Raw genomic sequence first — 25,788 nt, forward strand, 5'->3', positions numbered from 1 at the left:
TGCAGATAACCACCAGATGGCAGCACATACAGTTTTCTTGTTCTCTTTGCTGCCCCCAGTGGTCATTGGTTTTTTTTTTGTATCTCAGAGTTAAAATTGGAGATTAAAAGATGAGCAGCTCTAATTCTGCTGCTCATCTTTTAACCTCTTCTTGGCCCAATTCCCAGGGGAAAAAATCCCTTTGAATTCTTTGTATTTTTACCAAAAGGAAAAGTGAGAAAATAACAAATGATGCTTATAGTGATTCACGATAGTATTTAATTTTAAGCAGGATTTTGCATTGGTAGTAGATGAATAATGTCAGGTCATTTTAAAACTGCTGTATCACTAAATTTTATAGGACGGTCTTGAAGCAGTTAAATTGCTTAACACAGTGTAAGCCGCCCTGAGTCTTCGGAGAAGGGCGGGATATAAATTTTTTAAAAAAAATTCTCTGTCTAATATATGATAATCTAAAGGATCATTGGACAATTTATGCAACTGTAAGCTCTTTTGATGCAAATGTATTAATTTAGAAGGAGGTGACTAAAGGCTGCCAGAGTTTTTACTGTTATTTTAAGAACAAAAACCCAGCTGAAGTTTCCCAATGTGACTTAATTCTGATATGAAGTCAAAAAAAAACACAACTCAACATACTTATTCTATACAGATTTATTGATTATTGACAATAAAATGTTGAGGATCCTGCTTTGTCTCTGCTACAGTGGTATATTGTGGAGTACTGAACACCATTTGGGCAAAATTAGAGTCCATTAAATGATATCCAGGAATTTCCTTGGCCGCCTGCAGTTGTGAAGTTGTGTGCTTAGTTCCCTTGTTGCTGATGGATTATAAAACAATGTGATGAGAAACTCACAGTTGTGAGGTTTGCTAACGCTGTTGTAGAAGGTGAAGATTGGAGCCTTTCATTACTTCCTACATTCTCAACTACATTCTCAAAATGCTAGTGGGGGGTCCCAGTTGAAGAACACTGAAAATGCTGGGTGTGCTCTTTTATTCATCCATTAGGAAAATAGATAAAACACACCTTGGTAGTGTATGATTTGAGGCCATGTGACCCTCTGCCTACTGCCTTCTGTATGAAGAGAGATACAGAGAGAGAGAGAGAGAGAAAGATTTGCTTGGAGGTCATTAGTCCAACCCCCTGCTCACACAGGACTAGGGATTCGAACCGCTGAACTGGCGACCTTTCTGATCGACAAGCTCAGTGCCTTAGCCACTGCGCCCCCTAGCCAGGCTAACGGTGATCAGCAGAACTTTTATGAGGACAACAGAATATGTGGCCATCGAATTCACTTGTTTTCTAAGAGGTTGTGGCACCTCTTAGGCAGAGAACTTTCGACAGCATTGAGAGCAGCAAAAAGGAAATTAAGCAGAGAAAATCATTGCAGCCATACTCAAGTACGAAATTTGGTTTAATTTTGTCTGCAGTTTTTATTTTATACATGTTAATTGGTACTAGATAACAAGTGAGTTGGGTCATTGTTTTGGAGATAATTCCTTAACCAGATTCCTCAATACCTTCATAATGGCAGAACTTCTAATGCAAGCAAACCCCCAACTTCTTGGGCACCTGATGGGCCATTCTGAAAACAGAACAACTGGCCTTGAGACTGATTTAACACGATTTTGTATATTCTCAGTCTGTCCTTCACATGCTTTGTAAGGGCGTAACATATTCCATGGCTTGCATTACACAATATTTGCAGCCAGGGGATATGACGTGATCTGTATTATCTTTCAAAAAACTCTGTAATCTTTTTATTTCTATTTAGGCTGATCAGGAAACAGAATTATCAGTGCTATTGAAGCTGTAGTTGGTTAATTAGTCCAGTATTTTGCAAGCTTCAAGGTCAATAGAAGGAAGGGATCCAGTCTTCATAAGGTAATAAATAAAACCCTGTCTTTTAACAACGGCATCAGGAAAAATGTTTATGGGGTGTTGTTGTTTTTTTTAAAAAATTGCATATCTTTGCTTCTCTGTGTTAGTAGGGCTTCATTGTACAGCCAGTAGAGTATATAAAGAGAATCTGAATGAACAAATGACAAAATCATCCAGATGTGGAGTCTGCCATTGTGAAACATAATTGTTTTCCCAGTTAACACAATTCAATTAAAGGGGTAAGGAGTGGCAATCTTGCGAATCATTAAACAGCCAGGGCTAATTTAGGCCTATTCTGCCTTATATAAATCTTAACAAACTTCGACAGTTCTTTCTTCCAGAACCATAAATATTTATGTACTGTTTACTCACGCATAGCTCTTGTTGCATTTTCAGGATATGATGCTATTATCTAGCCAGCAAACTGCTAATCCTCTTCTGCAGTTAAAAAATAATAATAAATGGCTGTATTCATGTTTGTGAAAATAAACAAAGGTGGAAGAGCCTTTTGTGAAATGGAGCTGCACAGGCCACCTGGAGGAGGAACAGAATTGAATACCCCTGCACAGCTCCAAATAAACTTTGGACTTGCATGCCAGCGAGGAAACCTTTCAATCGGTTTCAATATTCCTTATTTGATGTGAGACTACCAGTGTTCACTGTGCCAAGTGAGGAATTCTGGGAATTCCACACATCTTAAAGTTGCTAAATTTGAAAAAACACTGGACTACCAGGAAATTAAAATAGACTGAACATTTCAGGGTGGGGACCAGGAAAGCAACACAAACAAATCAGTTGGTTTAAAAAACAAAAATCAGTGACATGACCACAATAGGATTTTGAGTGTGACTTACGGGAGATCTTTCATTTCCATTAAAGAAGAGAAAAATTAAAAACTAAACTGAAACGAGACAGGGCCCCATCCTGTTTTTATAAACGTTCCACAAAATCAACTAAGAAGCTTTTGCTGGATTATTAGATGCCTTTGGGGTGTGGGGGGGGGGCTGGGGGAGAGAGAGAGAGATGGTACAGTATGTGGAATGCAGCCCTGTGTGGAAAAAGCAAAAGCTCCCTACGCAGGGAGTAAAAATAGCTTGTGGGCAAACATGCTTGTTTTAAATCTGCAGGAAGGGGCATTAGTTCAGCAAAGAATGAAAAGAGAATTTGGCCATGTGGTCCTTCCAGCTTCAGTTTTAGGCCGAGGAGAGAAGCTCAATCAATAGGCCCATTCATCTAAATGCAGAAAGTGGCCCTTTGGTGGAAGGCGGCAAAGCCAGCAGAGAGTTAAACAGCTTGTGCAGGACTCGGCTTGTGTAGGAGGGAGTCAGAAGGCGAAGAAACTAATATTGTGTGCCCTACAGCCCTTCCTTGTTTCAAAACGAGCCCATGTTGAAACCCAGAAGCAAAACTTGTGCTTTTTAATAAAATTTGTCCATCTGAAAAGGGGCTAGCAGATTCCTTCAAATGTTTGGATAAATACCGTGTTTCCCCGAAAATAATACTGGGTCTTATATTAATTTTTGCTCCAAAAGATTTTCTGGTTAGGTCTTATTTTTTGGGAAATACGGTATTAAATGCTTTCATCTGGCTGACAATCTTAATTGGGGCTTATTTTGGGGGTACGGCTTATATTACAAGTATCCTGAAAAATCATGCTAGGACTTATTTTCCAGTTGGGTCTTATTTTCGGGGAAACAGGGTAGACTAACTTGCTCCCTCCTCCTACACTAAAATGTAGTTTCTGAGAAGAATTGCTAGTATGAGTGTTTTAAAGTGGATTTTAATCATCGCTTTAGGAAAGAAAATCCAATTCTGACCTTTAAGGCACGGGGCAGGAGTGGGGAGGAAGGTCCTGCTTGTTTGAGTGCCAAGAAATTTTAAGGAACACTGAGGTCAGTTTCCAAGAGAAGCCATGTTTGAAAGGCCACCAGGAAGAACATGGATGCTCACATCGGTCACTTATAGCAGTGAGCAGGACCTTGAAAATGTAGCTATTCCAAAGATCTGATGGCCGCAACCAGCCCCCCCCCCTGCCCCAATGGATATTTGACTTGCATTTTGGGTGCTCGGCAATTATGGTGTTTTCCAGTGTTTGGTAAAAATGCTCCACAGTGAACAATGCATTCGCTTAACGACTGCTGCAACAAAAAGTTGTAAAACTGAGCCCATCGCATGATGATCTACTTCACAAGCATCGCAACGTATAAGCAGGCTCTATTTTTGTTCATACGTCAAGGCTACCTGCACATATCTCTGCAAATCCTGAGTATAATCTAAACAGGAAAACATGAAGTCTCCCACCACACGAAGAAATCGTGAGCTGGAACCACTTTAAGGCCACCCACCACAATTGGGAACCAATACCTTCCCGATATATTAGTTTCAATTCCCAGAATTCTTAGCCCACACTTCTTTTACTAAAATCCCCTTCCAGAGGGCAAGGCTTCCCCAAGGGAAGTGGCATCAATGGTGAGATGACAGATTCCCACAAAAAAAAAATAACAGGAATGTCGCACATGAATGACACGATGCACGTGGCCTCATCATAGCCAGTGCTGGACATCAATGCTGGGGCCACCAAATTTGAAATAGTTATAAGAGTAAAGGTAAAGATTTCCCCTGTCCACTTACCAATTCGGGGTGGGGGGGTGGGGCGGTAGGCAGTGCTCCTCTCCATTTCTTAGCTGAGGGAGCCAGGATTGTCCAAAGACCCTTTCTGTGATCATGTGGCCAGCATGACTGCGGTGGCACAGTGGTTAGAGCGCAGAACTGCAGGCTACTTCTGCTGCTCACTGGCTGCCAGCAGTTTGGCAGATCAAATCTCACCAGACTCAAGGTTGACTCAGCCTTCCATCCTTCCAAGGTGGGTAAAATGAGGACCCAGATGGTTGGGGGCAAGAGGCTGACTCTGTAAACCGCTTAAAGAGGGCTGTAAAGCACTGTGAAGCGGTATATAAGTCTTAAGTCCATGATGGTGAACCTATGGCAGGTGTGCCACAGGTGGCACACAGAGCCCTCTCTGCTGGCATGCGTGCCATTGCCCCAGGTCAGATCTCTGTGGTGTTTCTTACATGAGCTTCTGTTTCCCTGCGAATGATGAAACAGAAGCTCATGAAAGAAAAAGCTCTTCCCTCTTGCCATGCTGCTGGTGTTGGGATGCCCCGCCTCCCGCCGGCCAGCTGGTCTTCGAGTCTCTGCTGCGCATGCATGCTCATGGCCACTCATGCACGCATTTGCATGTGCACCTTTCAGTTTTGGCACTTCATATGTTAAAAGGTTCGCCATCACTGATCTAAGTGCTATTGCTATGATTATATGCCGAGGCACATGGAAAAAGTGGTACCTATTAATCGTCTCATAGTTCCCATCACCAATCTCTTTCCACTTATGACTGTATGACTATAACTTGTTTCTGGCAATCCTTATGATTTATATTGATATATTGACCATCAATTGTGTTGTAAATGTTGTACCTTGATGAACGTATCTTTTCTTTTATGTACACTGAGAGCATATGCACCAAGACAAATTCCTTGTGTCCAATCACACTTGGCCAATAAAAAAAATTCTATTCTAATTCTATTCTATACCTATTTATCTAGGTACCAATAGATAAATGTGGCTTCACTTTAAGTTATATGAAGTCAGTCTGATTACTGGGCCCATATTCTTATTTTGACTATTGTGTTGTGGTCCGCTGGTGGCCTATGGAGCTGCAGCAGAGTCGGACAGTGAGGAGGTTGGGGAGGAACATGGGCCAGTCCTGGAGTCTGGGGCAGGCTTAGACAGGGGCTCTGGGTTGGAGGCAGAGAGGGGGCCAGGGCCATCTGGGAGTTATGGGCTGCCTCCGGAGCCTCCAGAGTCAGACATCAGCGAGGCAGAAGAACAGGAGGAGCCTGTTCCCAGTATGCATATGAGCAGAGCTGCCAGAAGGCAAGAACAGTAAAGGCAAAAGGGACGACTCGGGAGTAGGGCTTGGAGATGATTGGTCCCTCCCATAAGACATAAAGGAGGAGCAAAGGCAAGTGAGCCTTTGCAGGAAGCAACTTTGTTCATTCTGATAGGTTTAAATTCTGAAGCTCCGTTTTTGACTTTGTGCTCCGTGTGGCCTTGTAAAGCTAATTGCCAATTAGGTCTTTGGCAGCGTTTCAAGGGAGATAACGGTGGGTGCTTATCAGCCTTATTCCGAAGACTTGTGGGACTCTTTACCAACTCTTTGTGACTCATGACGGGCTGTGAATGAACAGAATTCACAGCTGTTGAAATAAAAAGAGGGTTTTTGAGACTAAGCGTGTGATTGTTGCTGTCTCAGGAAGCCTCAGTCAGAACATACTGTCTACCTAGGAACTTTGCCTCCAGCCACACCTGAACTGGAAGGGCGGGAAGTTTCCACCATTTGTTCATTGGACAAAGCAGATAATTGATCTCCTTGCAGGTTTATGTGGGAAAGTGGGAAGTGACTTTTATCTCCTCTGCTGCAAATGTTTGGGGACTCCTCCCCAGGGGCGAAATGTAAAATTTGTTACTACTGATTCTGTGGGTGTGGCTCGGTTGGGGGGAGTAATGTGACTGAGTGGGCATGGCCAACTTTTTTTTTACTCTTAAAAGCATTTTTTCTATAAGCTCTTCAGCCAAGCTACAAAGAGCTTGTATAAAACATGCTTTTAAAGGGTTCTTTAACCCTTTAAAGAACCGTGCGATCATCAGAGGCTTTTTTTTACTTTTAAAAGCATTTTTTTGGCCGAAGAAAAATATCTCTGATAATCGCGGAGCTCAGCTGGGGCGTGGGGGGGGGGCAGGGATTTTTGCTACCGGTTCTCCAAGCCACCCACCGCCATCGCTACCGGATCGGGTGATCTAATCCGAACCGGGAGCATTTCACCCCGCTCCTGTCCCAGAAATTACAGCCGAGAAGTGCCTAACTCTGTTGCAGATCCTTTAATATTCCCATTTCACCTCTTCACCCACTCCACAACTGGCTCTCTTGCTGGTAAAAGGAAAATTTACTTGTGTGGGTGTATGTGTTTTAATTTTGCTGGTCATTAACAGACTAGTCCTCAAGATGACATGGAAAATAAAATAATGATTAAAAACCCAGAAAAAACTATTTGGGTAAAACCAAGACGATCAGGTTTCGGGGCAGCTGGATGATTTTATGCTTAATGAAGTGTAACTGGGTTTTTACACAGGGACTCTACTGTCTCTCAGCCTATACATAAGTTATTAGTAATTTCAAAAAGCAAATACTTTGGATCAGGGGTCTCCAAACTTGGCGACTTTAAGCCTGGCGGACTTCAACTCCCCATAATAAATAGATATCCCACTTTTCCGCTTTTCAAAATCTTTTAAAGTGGATTCCCCAAGAGATCCTAAACTGAGCCCTTTGGTCCAGGGGTCCCCAACCTTCGCAACTTTAAGCCAGCTTTGCTGGGGAATTCTGGGAGTTCAAGTCCGCCAGACTTAAAGTTGGCAAGGTTGGAGACCCCAACTTTGGATACATTTTAATAAGTCAAATACTAACGGGGGGGGAGGGAGAGAGAAGGAAAACACAAGCAGGTGGTTGCCCTTGATGTAGCCCTACAGCACCCTCACAACGAACGGTAGACAGGCGCGCTCTGCACATGCTTCAGAGCGCTATTTTCCCTGCCCACCACGCCCCCGGCGGTAAAGATAAAAGGGGGCGCAGGACCAATTCCCTCGCCCTTCTCTGGGACGAACAAAAAGCAGGCGCCGAGTCTCCCTCCTTCTCGGCCAGCAGCCGGGGCGCAGGAGGAGGAGGAGGAGGAGGAGGAGGAGGAGGAGGCGGCAGCGGCAGCAGAAGCGGGCTTGTCCCCGCCTGGGCCAGCCCAGCCCGCCGCATCACCTGAACCAGGCCGGCCGGGGAAGGAGGGAGGGGCCGGCCGGCTGGTGCGCACCCAGAGCAGCGGGGCAGCCGATGGCGGCCAACGGTACCAGAAGACGCTCCAGGGCGCTCTGCTAAGAGTCCCGTCCGGGAGAAGGTGAGTGCCAGGCGGGGATCGGGGCGGGCATCCCCGAGGGCGTGGGAGGGTCCGAAGGACCAGCGCGCCCGCTGACCCGCCCGAGGGACTCCACGGTCACCGAAACGCGTCTCCCTTCCCCGCCGGCCCTTTGCGGGTAGATTTCCCGGACAAGGGGCGCGGGAGCAGCGGGACCTGACTTGAGAGGCTCCCCCCAACACCCCCTGCCCAGCCCAGCCAGCGCTGCGCTGGCGAGGCGGCTCGTCCTGCCTTCTGCGAGGGGTGGTCGGAGCGCGGATCTCCCCCCCCTCTTCCCCCGTCCTTCTCCATCTGGGTCCCTCGGGTGGGTCGGAGAGGGGGTTCCCCCCCATCGCCCCCGCTTTTCCATCCTTATTCGGACCCTCTCGAAGGACTTTGGACTGCGACGCCCGCACCACCTGCAGTCTTACACTGAAGAAACCTTTACGCAGGCTTTCTCCCCCCCCCCCCAAATTAATAGATCTCCCACTTTTCCGCTTTTCCAAATCTTTTAAAGCGGATTCCCCCCAAAGAGATCCTAAGCTGAGCCCCGTGGTCCAGGGGTCCCCAACCTTGGCGACTTGAAGCCTGGTGGACTTCAACTCCCAGAATTCCCCAGCCAGCTTTGCTGGCTGGGGGATTCTGGGAGTTGAAGTCCACCAGGCTTCAAGTCGCCAAGGTTTGGGGACCCCTGCCTTGGTCAGTCCCCAGTATTTTGGTTTCCCTCTCAGTCTTGGGCAGCGTAAATGCATTAGGCAAGCTGGGCGTGGATTGAAACGGCTGCCTTTCCTCTTCTGAATCTGAGCTCTTCCATCTGTGCTTTCGCAGCGGTTGCGGTGGCTTTAAAGCGCAAAACGGAGCGTCTCCCCCCACCACACAGAGTGTCTCTCACTCATTCTCTCTCACACATACAGTCTCTCTCTCTCACACACACACACAGTCTCTCTTACACACACACAGTGTCTCTCTCACTCTCTGACACACAGTCTCTCTCTCTCTCACACACACACACAGATTTTCTCTCACTCATTCTCTTTCTCTCTCAGACACACAGAGCGTCTCTCTCTCACTCTCTCTCTCTCTCTCTCTCACACACACACACACAGTCTCTCTCTCTCTCTCACACACACACACACACACATAGAGTGTCTCTCACTCATTCTCTCTCTCTCTCTCTCTCACACACACACACACAGTCTCTCTCTCTCTCTCTCTCTCTCTCACACACACACACACACACACACAGAGTTTCTCTCACTCATTCTCTCTCTCTCTCTCTCACACACACACACACACACACAGTCTCTCTCTTTCTCTCTCTCTCACACACACACACAGAGTGTCTCTCACTCATTCTCTTTTTCTCTCAGACACACAGTGTCTCTCTCACTCATTCTTTCTCTCTCTCTCTCACACACACACACACAGTCTCTCTCTCTCTCTCACACACACACACACACAGAGTTTCTCTCACTCATTCTCTTTCTCTCTCAGACACACAGAGCGTCTCTCTCACTCATTCTCTCTCTCTCTCTCTCTCTCTCTCACACACACACACACACACACACACACACAGAGTGTCTCTCTCACTCATTCACTCACTCTGTGTCTCTCTCTGACACACACACACATACCCAGTATCTCTCTCACTCACTCTCTCTCTGACACACACACACACACAAACTCAGGCCTATAGTCTTAAAAGAAGGGGGTGGTTTAAAAATTGGAATCTCTGTAGGATGTGAAAGCCAAAAGTACATTTTAACTTGCTGGCAGGGTAATTATCTCCCCTCCTTTCTAGGGTGGGCAGAATTTCTTCCCTTGGGAAGTTTTGGTTTTACCACCTTGAGAGCTTTTCAAAGTGGGTAGGAATTGATTTGATTAAAGTAACTAAACCACGACAATGCCCAGAATGGCAGCCCTTGAAAACTTACAATACTTAGTTGTGAGCAAAGATACAGACAATTAAGGTTTTTGGTTTTTTTTAATGATAAAGCTGGGTATAGATTTTAAATTTAAGAAGGGGAGAAAGAAGGGGAGATGTGCAGCCACTGACATAAGAAACACTGTACTTTTTATGGGGTGTGTGTGCCGTGTTTAAAGCATTTTATCAATATTAATCTGAACTGTTAGGGCAACCTTTGTATGACGGGTCAATAATTATGTTCTTACTGTTAATCAGTATCTATATCTTACATTTACACACTTCAAGATTGATGTGGGGTTAGAGAAACACCAGATAAACATTTACATTAATAATTGATACTTGAGCAATTTTGTTTTCCTTTAAGCCTGAGAGCCAGGACTGTGGGTTTTTTTAGATCGTTTTTAAATAAATAAAAATAACCAGGTCACTGAAACCTTCAGTGGCTTTGTAGGAGGGAATATTTCATCTAGTGTGGTTTGAGTTAGGTAAATTGTGTAAACAATAAAATAAAAACATGGCTTAATTTTGCATGTGTGTGTGTGTGTGTGTGTGTGTGTGTGTAGAGGGTGAGAGAGATTTAAAAAAGAGTTCCCACCATCTTTTTAGTGGATTGAACAGGCTGGAACAGTGGTGCAAATGAAGAACTGGAATGGAATTCCACACGTATCCTGGGCACCAGGTTGGAGAAGATTTAACTGGCAGGAATCTCTGCAGATTTAGAATTTGGCCATTTATGTCAGAGGTGGGTTTCAGCAGGTTCTGACCAGTTCTGGAGAACCGATAGTAGAAATTTTGAGTAGTTCGGAGGTAAATACCACCTCTGGCTAGCCCTGCCCCCATCTATTCTCTGCCTCCCGAGTCCCAGCTGATCGGGAGGGAATGGGGATTTTGCAGTAACCTTCCCCTGGAGTGGGGTGGGAATGGAGATTTTACAGTATCCTTCCCTTGAGCCACACCCACCAAGCCATGCCACACCCACAGAACTGGTAGTAAAAAAATTTGAAACCCACCACTGATTTATGTCTTTTAGAGCAGGGGTCTCCAACCTCGGCAACTTGGAGTTGAAGTCCACAAGTCTTAAAGTTGCCGAGGTTGGAGACCCCTGTTTTAGAGTCAGTACAGCAAGTGTCATTTTCTCACTCATTCTCTCTCTCACACTCATTCACTCACTCTGTCTCTCTCTCTCACTCTCTCTCTCTCTCTCTCTCACACACACAGAGTGTCTCTCTCTCTCTCACACTCATTCACTCACTCTGTCTCTCTCTCTCACTCTCTCTCTCTCTCTCTCTCACACACACACACACAGAGTGTCTCTCTCTGACACACACACACACACACATACACAGTATCTCTCACTCATTCACTCACTCTCTCTCTGACACACACACAGATTTTCTCTCACTCATTCTCTTTCTCTCTCAGACACACAGTGTCTCTCTCTCTCTCTCACACACACACACACACACAGTGTCTCTCTCTGACACACACACAGTGTCTCTCTCTGACACACACACAGATTTTCTCTCACTCATTCTCTTTCTCTCAGACACACAGTGTCTCTCTCTCACACACACACACACACACACAGAGTGTCTCTCACTCATTCTCTTTCTCTCAGACACACAGTGTCTCTCTCTCTCTCACACACACAGTGTCTCTCTCTCACACACACAGAGTGTCTCTCTCTGACACACACACACACAGAGTTTCTCTCACTCATTCTCTTTCTCTCAGACACACAGTGTCTCTCTCTGACACACACACAGTGTCTCTCTCTGACACACACACAGTGTCTCTCTCACACACACACACACACAGAGTGTCTCTCTCTCTCACACTCTGTCTCTCTCTGACACACACACAGTGTCTCTCTCTGACACACACACAGATTTTCTCTCACTCACTCTCTCTCTGACACACACACAGAGTTTCTCTCACTCATTCTCTTTCTCTCAGACACACAGTGTCTCTCTCTCAGACACACAGTGTCTCTCTCTGACACACACACAGTGTCTCTCTCTGACACACACACACACAGATTTTCTCTCACTCACTCTCTCTCTGACACACACACATACACAGTATCTCTCACTCACTCTGTCTCTCTCTGACACACACACAGTGTCTCTCTCATTCTCTCTCTCACACACACAGAGTTTCTCTCACTCACTCTGTCTCTCTCTGACACACACACAGATTTTCTCTCACTCACTCTCTCTCTGACACACACACAGAGTGTCTCTCTCTGACACACACACAGATTTTCTCTCACTCATTCTCTCTCTCTGACACACACACACACACAGTGTCTCTCTCTGACACACACACACACACAGAGTGTCTCTCACTCACTCTCTCTCTGACACACACACACAGATTTTCTCTCACTCATTCTCTTTCTCTCAGACACACAGTGTCTCACTCACTCTCTCTCTGACACACACACACACACACACACACAAACTCAGGCTTATAGTCTTAAAAGAAGGGGGTGGTTTAAAAATTGGAATCTCTGTAGGATGTGAAAGCCAAAAGTACATTTTAACTTGCTGGCAGGGTAATTATCTCCCCTCCTTTCTAGGGTGGGCAGAATTTCTTCCCTTGGGAAGTTTTGGTTTTACCACCTTGAGAGCTTTTCAAAGTGGGTAGGAATTGATTTGATTAAAGTAACTAAACCACGACAATGCCCAGAATGGCAGCCCTTGAAAACTTACAATACTTAGTTGTGGGCAAAGATCCAGACAATTATGGTTTATGGGTTTTTTTAATGATAAAGCTGGGTATAGATTTTAAATTTAAGAAGGGGAGAAAGAAGGGGAGATGTGCAGCCACTGACATAAGAAACACTGTACTTTTATGGGGTGTGTGCCGTGTTTAAAGCATTTTATCAATATTAATCTGAACTGTTAGGGCAACCTTTGTATGACGGGTCAATAATTATGTTCTTACTGTTAATCAGTATCTATATCTTACATTTACACACTTCAAGATTGATGTGGGGTTAGAGAAACACCAGATAAACGTTTACATTAATAATTGATACTTGAGCAATTTTGTTTTCCTTTAAGCCTGAGAGCCAGGACTGTGGGTTTTTTTAGATCGTTTTTAAATAAATAAAAATAACCAGGTCACTGAAACCTTCAGTGGCTTTGTAGGAGGGAATATTTCATCTAGTGTGGTTTGAGTTAGGTAAATTGTGTAAACAATAAAATAAAAACATGGCTTAATTTTGCATGTGTGTGTGTGTGTAGAGGGTGAGAGAGATTTAAAAAAGAGTTCCCAACATCTCTTTAGTGGATTGAACAGGCTGGAACAGTGGTGCAAATGAAGAACTGGAATGGAATTCCACACGTATCCTGGGCACCAGGTTGGAGAAGATTTAACTGGCAGGAATCTCTGCAGATTTAGAATTTGGCCATTTATGTCAGAGGTGGGTTTCAGCAGGTTCTGACCAGTTCTGGAGAACCGATAGCAGAAATTTTGAGTAGTTCGGAGGTAAATACCACCTCTGGCTAGCCCTGCCCCCATCTATTCTCTGCCTCCCGAGTCCCAGCTGATCGGGAGGGAATGGGGATTTTGCAGTAACCTTCCCCTGGAGTGGGGTGGGAATGGAGATTTTACAGTATCCTTCCCTTGAGCCACGCCCACAGAACTGGTAGTAAAAATTGGAATCTCTGTAGGATGTGAAAGCCAAAAGTACATTTTAACTTGCTGGCAGGGTAATTATCTCCTCCTTTCTAGGGTGGGCAGAATTTCTTCCTTGGGAAGTTTTGGTTTTTAATGATAAAGCTGGGTATAGATTTTAAATTTAAGAAGGGAGATGTGCAGCCACTGACATAAGAAACACTGTACTTTTATGGGGTGTGTGCCGTGTTTAAAGCATTTTATCAATATTAATCTGAACTGTTAGGGCAACCTTTGTATGACGGGTCAATAATTATGTTCTTACTGTTAATCAGTATCTATATCTTACATTTACACACTTCAAGATTGATGTGGGGTTGAATTTCACCTGGGGGGCGGGGGCGGGGAATGCACGATGTTCTGGGGGGGAGGAGCCATGGCAGAAAAGGCTCTTCTTCCAGACCCCACGAGCCAGAATTCCTTGACCAACAGGATCCGCAGCAGGCCACTTCTGCCAGGGATGAAATGTAAAATTTGTTACTACCAGTTCTGTGGGTGTGGTTTGGGGGGGGGTAATGTGACTGGGTGGGCGTGGCCAACTTTTTTTTTTTTTTTTTACTTTTAAAAGCATTTTTTCTACAACCTCTTCGGCCAAAGAAAAAAATGCTTTTAAAACTTAAAAAACACCAAACCTCTGATGATCGCACGGCTCAGCTGGGCATGCGGTGGGGAGCAGGGATTTTTGCTACCGGTTCTCCGAACCACCCACTGCCATCGCTACCCAATCAGGTGATCCGGTCCGAACCGGGAACATTTCACCCCTGACTTCTGTTGATGTGGGTGGGGCAGGCCACTGGGGTGAAACAGTTCCTCGGATAACCACATATAGAGGATCCAGTTTATCGATGTCCATAGAGATTCATTCTTAAGTCTCATGCTTGTTCACCCAGGCCTGATTGTATCTGCTGAAGAATTCATTTACAGGGGGTTTGTCAAGCGCAAAGAATCGGGACCATCCTCCAGAACAGGGATCTCCAACCTTGGCAACTTTAAGACTTGCGGACTTCAACTCCCAGAGTTCTCTGGGAGTTGAAGTCCGCAAGTCTTAAAGTTGCCAAGGTTGGAGACCCCTGCTCCAGAATAAACCTCGGACCAATTGGTAGAGCCAGCTATTCAGACTCCTTTGCAAGGCCAAGAGGGTGGGGTTGAATTTCACCTGGGGGGCGGGGGCGGGGAATGCACGATGTTCTGGGGGGGAGGAGCCATGGCAGAAAAGGCTCTTCTTCCAGACCCCACGAGCCAGAATTCCTTGACCAACAGGATCCACAGCAGGCCACTTCTGCCAGGGATGAAATGTAAAATTTGTTACTACCAGTTCTGTGGGTGTGGTTTGGGGGGGGTAATGTGACTGGGTGGGCGTGGCCAAGTTTTTTTTTTTTTTACTTTTAAAAGCATTTTTTCTACAACCTCTTCGGCCAAAGAAAAAAATGCTTTTAAAACTTAAAAAACACCAAACCTCTGATGATTGCACGGCTCAGCTGGGCATGGGGTGGGGAGCAGGGATTTTTGATACCGGTTCTCCGAACCACCCACTGCCATCGCTACCGGATCAGGTGATCCGGTCCGAACCGGGAACATTTCACCCCTGACTTCTGTTGATGTGGGTGGGGCAGGCCACTGGGGTGAGACAGTTCCTCGGATAACCACATATAGAGGATCCAGTTTATCGATGTCCGTAGAGATTCATTCTTAAGTCTCATGCTTGTTCACCCAGGCCTGATTGTATCTGCTGAAGAATTCATTTACAGGGGGTTTGTCAAGCGCAAAGAATCGGGACCATCCGCTAGATCAGGGGTCTCCAACCTTGGTCCCGTGAAGACTTGTGGACTTCAACTCCCAGAGTCCCTCAGCCAGCAAAGCTGGCTGAGGAACTCTGGGAGTTGAAGTCCACAAGTCTTCACGGGACCAAGGTTGGAGACCCTTGCGCTAGATTGCGGCATAGAAGATTTATTCAAGCCTATACAGAAGAGTTGATTAACAGCAGGGATGGGCTTCAAAAATTTTAGCAAGGGGTTCTCTGCCCAGTTGCTGGGTGGGGGTGGCCGTGGTGGGCGTGGCCTACTTGGACTCCTGCACCACGGCAGTGAGGGGGCATTTTTGCCCTCCCTGGGCTCTGGAGGTTTTTCTCGAGCCTCCAGGAGGGCGAAAACGGCCTCCCCAGGCTCTGGAGGTCCTCTGGAGGTCGGAAATGGGTGTTCCCGAACTTCCAGTAGGCCTGTTTTCCTCCCTTCCTGAGCTCCGTACGCGCCCTGCACTTACCTGCATCCAAAACAGGCCGCGTGGGGATTCCTGGGAGGGGCAGGATGGGGTGGGAGGGGCCAGCCAGGAGTGGGATTTGGGAGTTCTCGAACTGCTCAGAATTGTTCTCCCAAACCCTGCGAACCCCCAGCAGCCCACCCCTGATTAACAGGCAGCACTAAATTGGCACTAAATAAAGGTCAAAGGAATTCAAGGGGGTTCTAGACTTGGATCGTTTGTGGCAATGTTAGGACTCTAAGCCGATGGCGTGTTTAACTCTGCCTCCTAGTTTTGCCCGCTCTTCTCCTACAGCTTTTGTATATTCACATTATTGGTTCAGTTCTTCTTTTTTTAACCTGGTGCGACTAAAAACAACAGCGGGCGTATTTCTGTTGCCAGGTCTGTGCCTAAGGGCTATTTAATCAATGTAAAGTGACAGTTATACTTTGAAAAAGTCAACATTCAGACACTTTGAGTGTTTGCTATGCTGAAGAAGATAAATATTCTTCTCGGTATACTTGGCATGTTTCACAGAGCAGCCTTTCAAAAGCTGTGGCGTTAACGACATTTTCAGCTCTTGATCTTTTCACGCAAAATGCCACCTCTAGTTTTTCCAAAACGTCTTCTAGTTGCCTTGTTTCTAGGGGGGAAGCCATACAGGTCGTCCTCAACTTACGACCAATTGGGACTAGAATTTCCATTGCCAAGAGAGGCGGTTATTAAGTGAGTTGCGCCCAATTTTACAACATTACAGCATTTTGCTTGCTATGCAAATGATTGCAGTTGCTAAGTGAAGCATGCAGTTGGGGTTGTTAAGCAAATCCAACTTCTCCCATTGACTTTGCTTGTTGGAAAATGGCTGGGAAGGTCACAAATGGCGATCATGTGACTCCGGGGTCAGGGGTGAAATCCAGCAGGTTCTGACAGGTTCTGGAGAACCAGTAGTGGAAAATTTGAGTAGTTTGGAGAACCGGCAAATACCACCTCTGGCTGGCCCCAGAGTGGGGTGGGAATGGGGATTTTGCAGTATCCTTCCCCTGGAGTTGGGTCGGAATGGGGATTTTGCAGTACCCTTCCCCTGGAGTTGGGTGGGAATGGGGATTTTGCAGTACCCTTCCCCTGGAGTTGGGTGGGAATGGGGATTTTGCAGTACCCTTCCCCTGGAGTGGGATGGGAATGGGGATTTTGCAGCATCCTACCCCTGGAGTGGGATGGGAATGGAGATTTTGCACTATCCTTCCCCTGCCATGCCCACCAAGCCACGCCCACAGAACCGGTAGTAAAAAAAATTGGATTTCACCACGTCCGGGGTGCTGTAATTCTCATAATCACCCAAATCTGGGGATGCTGTGATAATCATAAGTGCAAGAATTGCCTGTAAATCACTTTTTATAGGGCCATAGTAACTACAAACGGTTGCTAAAGAAATGATAGTAAGTTGAGGACTGCCTATATTATTGTCAAGACACAGAATGTTGGAACCCTTTGCTGTTTTCATTCTCCTTATCCTTTTTAAAATTTATCTTATCTTTTTCTCTGACTTCTTGCTTCTTTGCTTTCCTTCCTCCTATGACTCCTCCTTGTGAGGTCTCCTTCGCAGTTCTCCTGAAGGCTTGTCCTTGTATTTCAATGGTTAAATAGAAAACCTACCGTATTTTTCGGACTATAAGATGCTCCGGACTATAAGACGCATCTACCTTTTTTGGGGAGGAAAACAAGAAAAAAAAAATCTGCCTCCCAGCAATTTGCCTCCTTGCAGCAAACAGCGAACAGCCTGCTTTAGTTTCATTTTCATTTTCAGCACAGCCTGATTAGCACAAAAAATCTGCCTCTCAGCAATTTACCTCCTTGCAGCAAACCCTGCATGGCAATCCCCCAGAATAGCTGAGGTCGGGAGGCCGATCCAACCAGCAATCAACTATTTGTACTAATCAGGCTGTCCTGAAGTTGAAACGGGCTGTTTGCTGCTTGCTGCAAGGAGGTAAATTGCTGGGAGGCAGAGGCCAAAGGGTGGGGGCCAGAAGGTGGACAGGGCTACATTCGGTGTATAAGACGCACCCAAATTTTCACCCTCTTTTGGGGGGGGGGAAGTGTGTCTTATACTCTGAAAAATATGGTACTTTTATTCTTGAGGACCAAATGTTCTATGTCCCCAGACAAGCTCTACTGACCTACAATGGAGACTACATCAGTAGTGGGTTGCCTCTGGTTCAGACTGGTTCTATAGAATTGGTATAAAACTGGCGGGATGCTCCGCCCACTGACCCAAACGTCACTAAAACTCTTCTGCACATGTGCAGAAGAGCGTGCACACGCATGATGCAAACCAGTAGTAAAGGTAAATAGAATCCACCCTTGGACTACATATGTGTAGAAGTGACACTTGAATACCATTGCAAATAGTGGATGTTCCAGACCAGCTCAAGGCAGTTTCTGTCTGAGCTGAAGCCCCTGCTGCTGCTCCTTCTAGCATTGGGAACCCACCAGATCAGCAGTTGAATCTTCCCTGATGGGACGGAAAGAGCATCTTTAGATGCTACACCGAAGACAGAAGGTGAGAAGTACATCTGGGTCTTCAGCCTTGAGTACTGCCTTGTTCCATTACTCTGGATCAGCTGCGCTAAGCAGATGGCTCTTTCTGTTTGACAGCAACTCTGGTGTGGGTCCGTGTAGAATCTGCGTCTCTCTGGAAGGAATCTAGGAAAACTCGCTTGCAGCCAACTCGCCACTGTAGAAAGTCAGCTCCCACCCACCCGCCTAGAGAATGAAATATGTTGGGGAATATTAAAAAGGCAGGATAGAATATTTCCCCTAAAGGAGAAACGGGGGGGAAAAAAAATCTGCCTCCCAGCAATTTGCCTCCTTGCAGCAAACAGCGAACAGCCTGCTTTAGTTTCATTTTCATTTTCAGCACAGCCTGATTAGCACAAGAAAAAAAATCTGCCTCTCAGCAATTTACCTCCTTGCAGCAAACCCTGCATGGCAATCCCCCAGAATAGCTGAGGGTCGGGAGGCCGATCCAACCAGCAATCAACTATTTGTACTAATCGGGCTGTCCTGAAGTTGAAACGGGCTGTTTGCTGCTTGCTGCAAGGAGGTAAATTGCTGGGAGGCAGAGGTCAAAGGGTGGGGGCCAGAAGGTGGACAGGGCTACATTCGGTGTATAAGACACACCCAAATTTTCACCCTCTTTTGGGGGGGGGAAGTGTGTCTTATATTCTGAAAAATATGGTACTTTTATTCCTGAGGACCAAATGTTCTATGTCCCCAGACAAGCTCTTCTGACCTACAATGGAGACTACATCAGTAGTGGGTTGCCTCTGGTTCAGACTGGTTCTATAGAACTGGTAGTAAAACTGGTGGGATGCTCCGCCCACTGACCCAAACGTCACTAAAACTCTTCTGCACATGTGCAGAAGAGCGTGCACACGCATGATGCAAACCAGTAGTAAAGGTAAGTAGAACCTACCCCTGGACTACATATGTGTAGGAAGTGATACTTGAATACCATTGCAAATAGTGGATGTTCCAGACCAGCTCAAGGCAGTTTCTGTCTGAGCTGAAGCCCCTGCTGCTGCTCCTTCTAGCATTGGGAACCCACCAGATCAGCAGCTGAATCTTCCCTGATGGGACGGAAAGAGCATCTTTAGATGCTACACCGAAGACAGAAGGTGAGAAGTACATCTGGGTCTTCAGCCTTGAGTACTGCCTTGTTCCATTACTCTGGATCAGTTGCGCTAAGCAGATGGCTCTTTCTGTTTGACAGCAACTCTGGTGTGGGTCCGTGTAGAATCTGCGTCTCTCTGGAAGGAATCTAGGACAACTCGTTTGCAGCCAACTCGCCACTGTAGAAAGTCAGCTCCCATCCACCCGCCTAGAGAATGAAATATGTTGGGGAATATTAAAAAGGCAGGATAGAATATTTCCCCTAAAGGAGAAACGGGGGGGAAAAAAAATCTTAAGGGAGGCAGAAACTGTCGTGTCCCACTCCTCTGCTGACGGCTGGGTCAGGGGAATCCGAATCAGGCGTGCCTTTGCAGCTCTGCCAAAGTCCTAGCAAAGTCCTCAGGGCAGGCAGGAGACCAGAAAGTGACTTCAGCAAGATATGTTTAGACTTTGCCTGACTCAGAGAATGCCAGAAAGCAGATCCTTTATATAGGCCATGGGGTGTGGCTCCATGACTCAGCACTTATCCAGGCCTGCCCCTCCCTTCCTTCTGTTGCCTCCGCCTATCAAGTCTTCTGACGCGAGGGTCACTCCAGTCGGCAGCTGTTGGTAATAGACCTTCCTCAGGCTCACATGCTGTGGAGGAGGGGGAGGGGTCTAGTTGCTCCGTTTGCCTGGGCATGGAGCCAGAGCTGGGGGCTGGAGGTATTTCTTCCTCTTCAGCCTGTCTGGGCATGGAGCCAGGGCTGGGGCCGGGAGGCATACTAGGACATTCTTCAGCGTTCGGAAGCAGATAAGAAGACCCCGGCTGCGGTGAGACACAGCAAGACACAACAGAAACCAGCACCAGGCTCCCTGCCTCAAGCAGAAACTGAGGAGGCTGGCTTTTAGAAATGCATATTTGATAATCCATTCAGAAAGACTGGGTCAGACGGAAATGCCAAGTAAGGAAGTAGGCAAGACAAGATTAGCTCAGACAAACACCTAGGATTTGCAGTTTCCCTTTTGCCTATAGAGCCAGCCATGACCCCTACATGACCCCCATAGGAATCCAGAAGGTATAAAACCCACCCACTCTCAACTGTCCCAGAACTGCACACTGTGTGTGTGATGGTTCTGTTCATCAATAAACTTTCCAATCATCCTCCATTTTATTCCCGGCTTGGAACCGGACCTCAATTTTTCTTCCAACACCACAGACAGCTTGCCACAGCCAACTTTCTGTGGCCAATTCACCATGGGTCAATTCACTGCAGGATAACTCACCATGGGACAAGAGTTACACCAATATCAAAGAAATGATGGAATAGAATCATTAAAAAAAAGGAAGCAAAAGGAGGGACAAAGTGAAATGTGAATGACAAAAATCACAATAATACTTTAATTGTTTGAAATAACGAAATTGAATTGTTGAATTATCCCGTGGTGAGTTAGCCATGATGAGTTGACTTTGGCGAGTTGACTCTGGCCAGTTAGCCACAGTGGGTTGGCCATAGGAAGTTGCCCCATTCTGCCCAGAGGTGGGTTTCAGCGGGTTCTGACCAGTTCTGGAGAACCGGTGGCGGAAATTTTGAGTAGTTCGGAGAACCAGTAGTAAAAATTCTGACTGGCCCTGCCCCCATCTATTCTCTGCCTCCCGAGTCCCAGTTGATCAGGAGGAAATGGGGATTTTGCAGTAACCTTCCCCTGAAGTGGGGAGGGAATGGAGATTTTACAGAATCCTTCCCCTGCCACGCCCATCAAGCAACGCCCACCAAGCCAAACCCAAAGAACCGGTAGTAAAAAAATTTGAAACCCACCACTGATTTCGCTCTGGAAGTTTGCCTTTCATTTCCATGTGTAGATGTTCTCATCCCAGTCGCATAGCTGCAGCATTTTTACAGCATTGGGGGGAACTGAGGAGCCCCTGCTGCACTGTGATATATCAAAATTGGCTGCCATCACCTCCTTTGGACAGGAAAGAAAAGAGAGCAGAGTGAACAGGTCAAGGGCTGTCATTTATTTGTTTGTGTGTTTGTCATATTAGTTGGCTGCTTGTTTCTTGGAATTCAGGAAACCCTGCAGAGGAATTAATTCAGGAAATTCACTTTGGCTCTGCAGGGATTGCTGAGTTTTTCATTTTTCTTTGAGAAAATGTCCTTTGCTGATGGCTTCTCTTCTGCATTATTGGAGGCTGGTAGGGAGTCCATTGTGTGAAATTCCGCTGTTTCAAAACGGCAAAAGGTCTTTTTTTCAACCTGGTTGCTTAGGTTTATAGGTGGGCATTATTTTTATTGCACATTGACATTGAAATATATATTTGCAGACTGTTTGGGGTCCGTTTCTGAGTTAAAAGATAGGAGGAACTGGATTCTGCCTCTTTGCCAGCTACTTAAAATCAAACATAATTCTTTCCTGGCAAAATCCTCCAGAGTTTTCTTTAGCAAGGTTTATTTGCAGTAAATTTGCAGATTTCAGTGGTGAAATCCAATTTTTTGTACTACCGGTTCTGTGGGCATGGCTTGGTGGGTGTGGCAGGGGAAGGATACTGCAAAATCCCCATTCCCTCCCCACTCCTGGGGGAAGGATATTGCAAAATCTCCATTCCTACCCTACTCTGGGACCAGCCAGAGGTGGTATTTGCCGGTTCTCCGAACTACTCAAAATTTCCGCTACCGGTTCTCCAGAACCTGTCAGAACCTGCTGGGTTTCACCCCTGAGTAGGATAGCAATAGGGTTAGAAGAATTCCAGCAACTGAATTGTTCTGGTGTTTTAAAACTGGGTTTTTAAGTTTACATATACTGGTTGAGCAGGGGTGAAATCTACTTATCATCCCTACCGGTTTGGAAGTGCGCACTCTGTACGTATCACGTGCATTCTTGGACCCTCTGCCCATGCGCAAAGCCTTCTGCCCATGCACAAAGGGTCAAAAACAGGTTATTTCCTGGTTAAAACCAGGAATTAATGACGACAAGGCGGGTGGTGGAGCTCTGCACTGCCGCTGCTACCAGTTTTGCTGAACCAGTCCGAACTGGTAGCGTTTCACCCCGTGCTTGAATCTTTTTGCTTTTCTAAGTGCCATCTAATGCATAAACAGGAAGGTCTTTTCATTGATAATGAGGGAGCATGTAGCCCCCCCCAGCCATAAGTTTTGAAAGGATGTGATCTACATGTACAAATGGACCAATCAGCATCTTGTCATTTTCAATTTCAGCTCCCCCCGCCCTTTCTCTTTACTGTATATGACTTAAGTTGAATTGCCAAACTTAGAATCTTCTTTTGAAGCTTGCAATGGGATTGATTTGAGTTCTCCACACACAAGAGATTACTGTTTGCTCTCTTCCTGCTTTATGCATGTTTTGCAAATGCTTGTTTTAATGCCATGCATGTCTGTATAATTGTCATAAACAGAAGTATTTCTATGTAGGCTTTTCCCTATTGTTCTTTCAAACAAATGTCCTGGCTTGCAAAATTTGGGAAACTGTGACTTGAGACATGTTTGGGCTCGTGCTTCGGTTTGAAATTGCAGCATTCAAAATTTCACCACAACTGAAGTTCTCTCTTGCCCAATCCTATTCTTCTCTGTATAAATGCCCTGATCCATGTGCATAGAGACAGAACACTTCGTATTCTCCTGACATGGAAAGGCTCTACCTGAACAGATCCAACTTTACACAATGTCTTTTGTCTGCTTGCCCACAACATCACCAGCCTTAGAGAGGAGTGCGACGTCGGAAAGTGCAGCACAGTGGTGGGTTTCAAATTTTTTTTACTACCGGTTCTGTGGATGTGGCTTGGTGGGCGTGGCATGGTGGGCATGGCAGGGGAAGGATACTATAAAATCCCCATTTCCTCCCAATCAGCTGGGAGGCAGAGAATAGATGGGGGGGGGGCAGTCAGAATTTTTACTACCGGTTTGCCAAACTACTCAAAATTTCCGCTACCGGTTCTCCAGAACTTGTCAGAACCTGCTGAAACCCACTTATGGGGCAGCATCTAGGCAGGGCCTCTAAGGCTTTCTCAACTTCACCAACTTTTAAGGCGTATGGACTTCAATTCCCAGAATTCTCCAGCCAGCACATTTTTATTTATTTATTTATTTTGTCAAGCATATATAAGATTACAGATAAAAGTATAAACATGATTGTAAATACATGAAATGTATGAATACATGAGATGGTTACGAATGTGGACAGGGACGGTAGGCATGCTGGTGCGCTTATGCACGCCCCTTACAGACCTCTTAGAAATGGGGTGAGGTCAAAAGTAGACAGTCTAAGGTTAAAGTTATGGGGGTTTGTGGATGAAACCACAGAGTCAGGTAGTGCATTCCAGGCATTGACCACTCTGTTGCTGAAGTCGTATTTTCTGCAATCGAGTTTGGAGCGGTTCACTTTAAGTTTGAATCTATTGTGTGCTTGTGTATTGTTGTGGTTGAAGCTGAAGTAGTCATTGACAGGTAGGACATTGTAACAGATAATTTTATGTACTACAAAGTGTAATAAGAGGTAGAGGTATGTAACTTAGTAACATAGTAACATAGTAAGAAGTGAAATGCTTGTATATTTGTCGTTATGATGTTCAAACCAGCCTTATTTGCAAAGTTGTGGCTGTTGCAGCATCCCTGTGGTCACATGTTTGTGATTTCCAACACTCCCTGCCAGCTTCCCACAAGCAAAGTCAGCGGAAGTCTGCAGGAACTCGGAAGTCACTTCCGCTTCTACTGCTTCTTTGCCTGCCTGGGCTCATTTTCAAAGCAAAAAGGATAGCAATAGCATTCAAGAAAACTTAATGTTCATTCTAGTCACATCGGTCTGTACTAGCTTTCTCTCTAAGGATGACCCAACAGGTCACAAATTTGCTGCTTGTAGGTAGCATGTATAGTTAGTTGCGCTGGCTTGTGTGAGCTTTTACATCTCAACTCATTCTGTTCCATGTGGAATTTGAACTCGCCCAGTTAAACCTTCCCAGTTGGACGTGAGTCATCTGCCATAAAAGTCAGGGAGCTTGTAGTAAACCAGGGGTGAAAACTACTTACCTTCCCCAGCGGTTCGGAAATACACGCTCTGCTCATGCGCGCATGTCGTGTCCCACTCCTCCGCTGACGGCCGGGTCAGGGAAATCCGAATCAGGCGTGCCTCTGCAGCTCTGCCAAAGTCCTAGCAAAGTCCTCAGGGCAGGCAGGAGACCAGAAAGTGACTTCAGCAAGATATGTTTAGACTTTGCCTGACTCAGAGAATGCCAGAAAGCAGGTCCTTTATATAGGCCATGGGGTGTGGCTCCATGACTCAGCACTTATCCAGGCCTGCCCCTCCCTTCCTTCTGTTGCCTCCGTCTATCAAGTCTTCTGACGCGAGGGTCACTCCAGTCTGCAGCTGTTGGCAATTGACCTCCCTCAGGTTCACATGCTGTGGAGGAGGGGGAGGGGTCTAGTTGCTCCGTTTGCCTGGGCATGGAGCCAGAGCTGGGGGCTGGAGATACTTCCTCCTCTTCAGCCTGTCTGGGCATGGAGCCAGGGCTGGGGCCGGGAGGCATACTAGGACATTCCTCCGTGTTCGGAAGCAGATAAGAAGGCCCCGGCTGTGGTGAGATCAGACGAGACACAACAGCGCATCACATCAGCATCACGTCTGCACATGCGCAAACCCTTCTGCACATGCACAGAGGGTAAAAAACAGGTAATAATGACCAGGCGGGCGGAGCCTCGCATTGCCTTTGCTATCAGTATTCCAAACCACCACCTGCCATCGCTACTGGTTCGGCTGAACCGGTCCGAACCAGTAGCATTTCACCCCTGCAGTATAGGTTAGATTGGCTCCAGAGAAGCCCAAATTTGAATCCCCCCCTTAGCCATTGAAAACTCTCGTAGGGACTTTGACTCTTCAGCCTCCTGTGGTGGGAGAAAGAGAAGGGGGTATATTCTGTGTGCCACCTGGAGCTCCCAAATGAAAGGTAGGGTGGACATCTAGCTAGTGTGGGACATGCAGGTAGTCCTCGACTTATGACTACAATTGAGGCCCCAAATTTCTGCTGTGAAGTGAAACATTTGTTAAGTGAGTTTTGCCCCATTTTTACGACCTTTCTTTGCCGCAGTTGTTGAAGGAATCGTTGCCGTTGCTAAGTGAATCTGTCTTCCCCGTTGGACTTCCTTGTCCAAAGGTCGCAAAAGGTGATCACATTGAACTGGGGGACAGAGTTAACGGTCATAAGTATGAACCGGTTGCCAAGCCTCTGAATTTTGATCACATGATCCTGGACAGGTTGCAACTGTTGTAAGTGTGAAAGACGGTCAGAACTCACTTTTTTCAGTGCCGCTGTAACTTTGAATCAGTGGTGGTTTTCAGCCGGTTCTATCCGGTTCTGGCAAACCGGTAGCAGCGGCTGCGGGAAACTCCGCCCACCTCCACATCATCAC

General features: G+C 46.2%; 1 protein-coding gene across 3 annotated transcripts in view; it reads left to right on the forward strand.

Moving 5' to 3' along the window:
* Positions 1-821: 821 nt before the first annotated feature.
* Positions 822-25,788, forward strand: part of NCMAP (non-compact myelin associated protein) — a 41,295-nt gene continuing 16,328 nt past the window's right edge. Inside the window, exon 1 of one of the 3 annotated variants that reach the window (XM_058195979.1) lies at positions 822-1,885. The gene's annotated coding sequence lies outside the window, so the exon portion shown is untranslated. Of the gene's footprint in view, positions 1,886-7,768; positions 7,882-22,944; positions 23,125-25,788 lie in introns of those variants that run through there. The other 2 variants (XM_058195978.1, XM_058195977.1) reach the window with 2 other exon arrangements.

Source organism: Ahaetulla prasina, chromosome 10 (assembly GCF_028640845.1).
Source record: "Ahaetulla prasina isolate Xishuangbanna chromosome 10, ASM2864084v1, whole genome shotgun sequence".
Taxonomy (NCBI): Eukaryota; Metazoa; Chordata; class Lepidosauria; order Squamata; family Colubridae; genus Ahaetulla; species Ahaetulla prasina.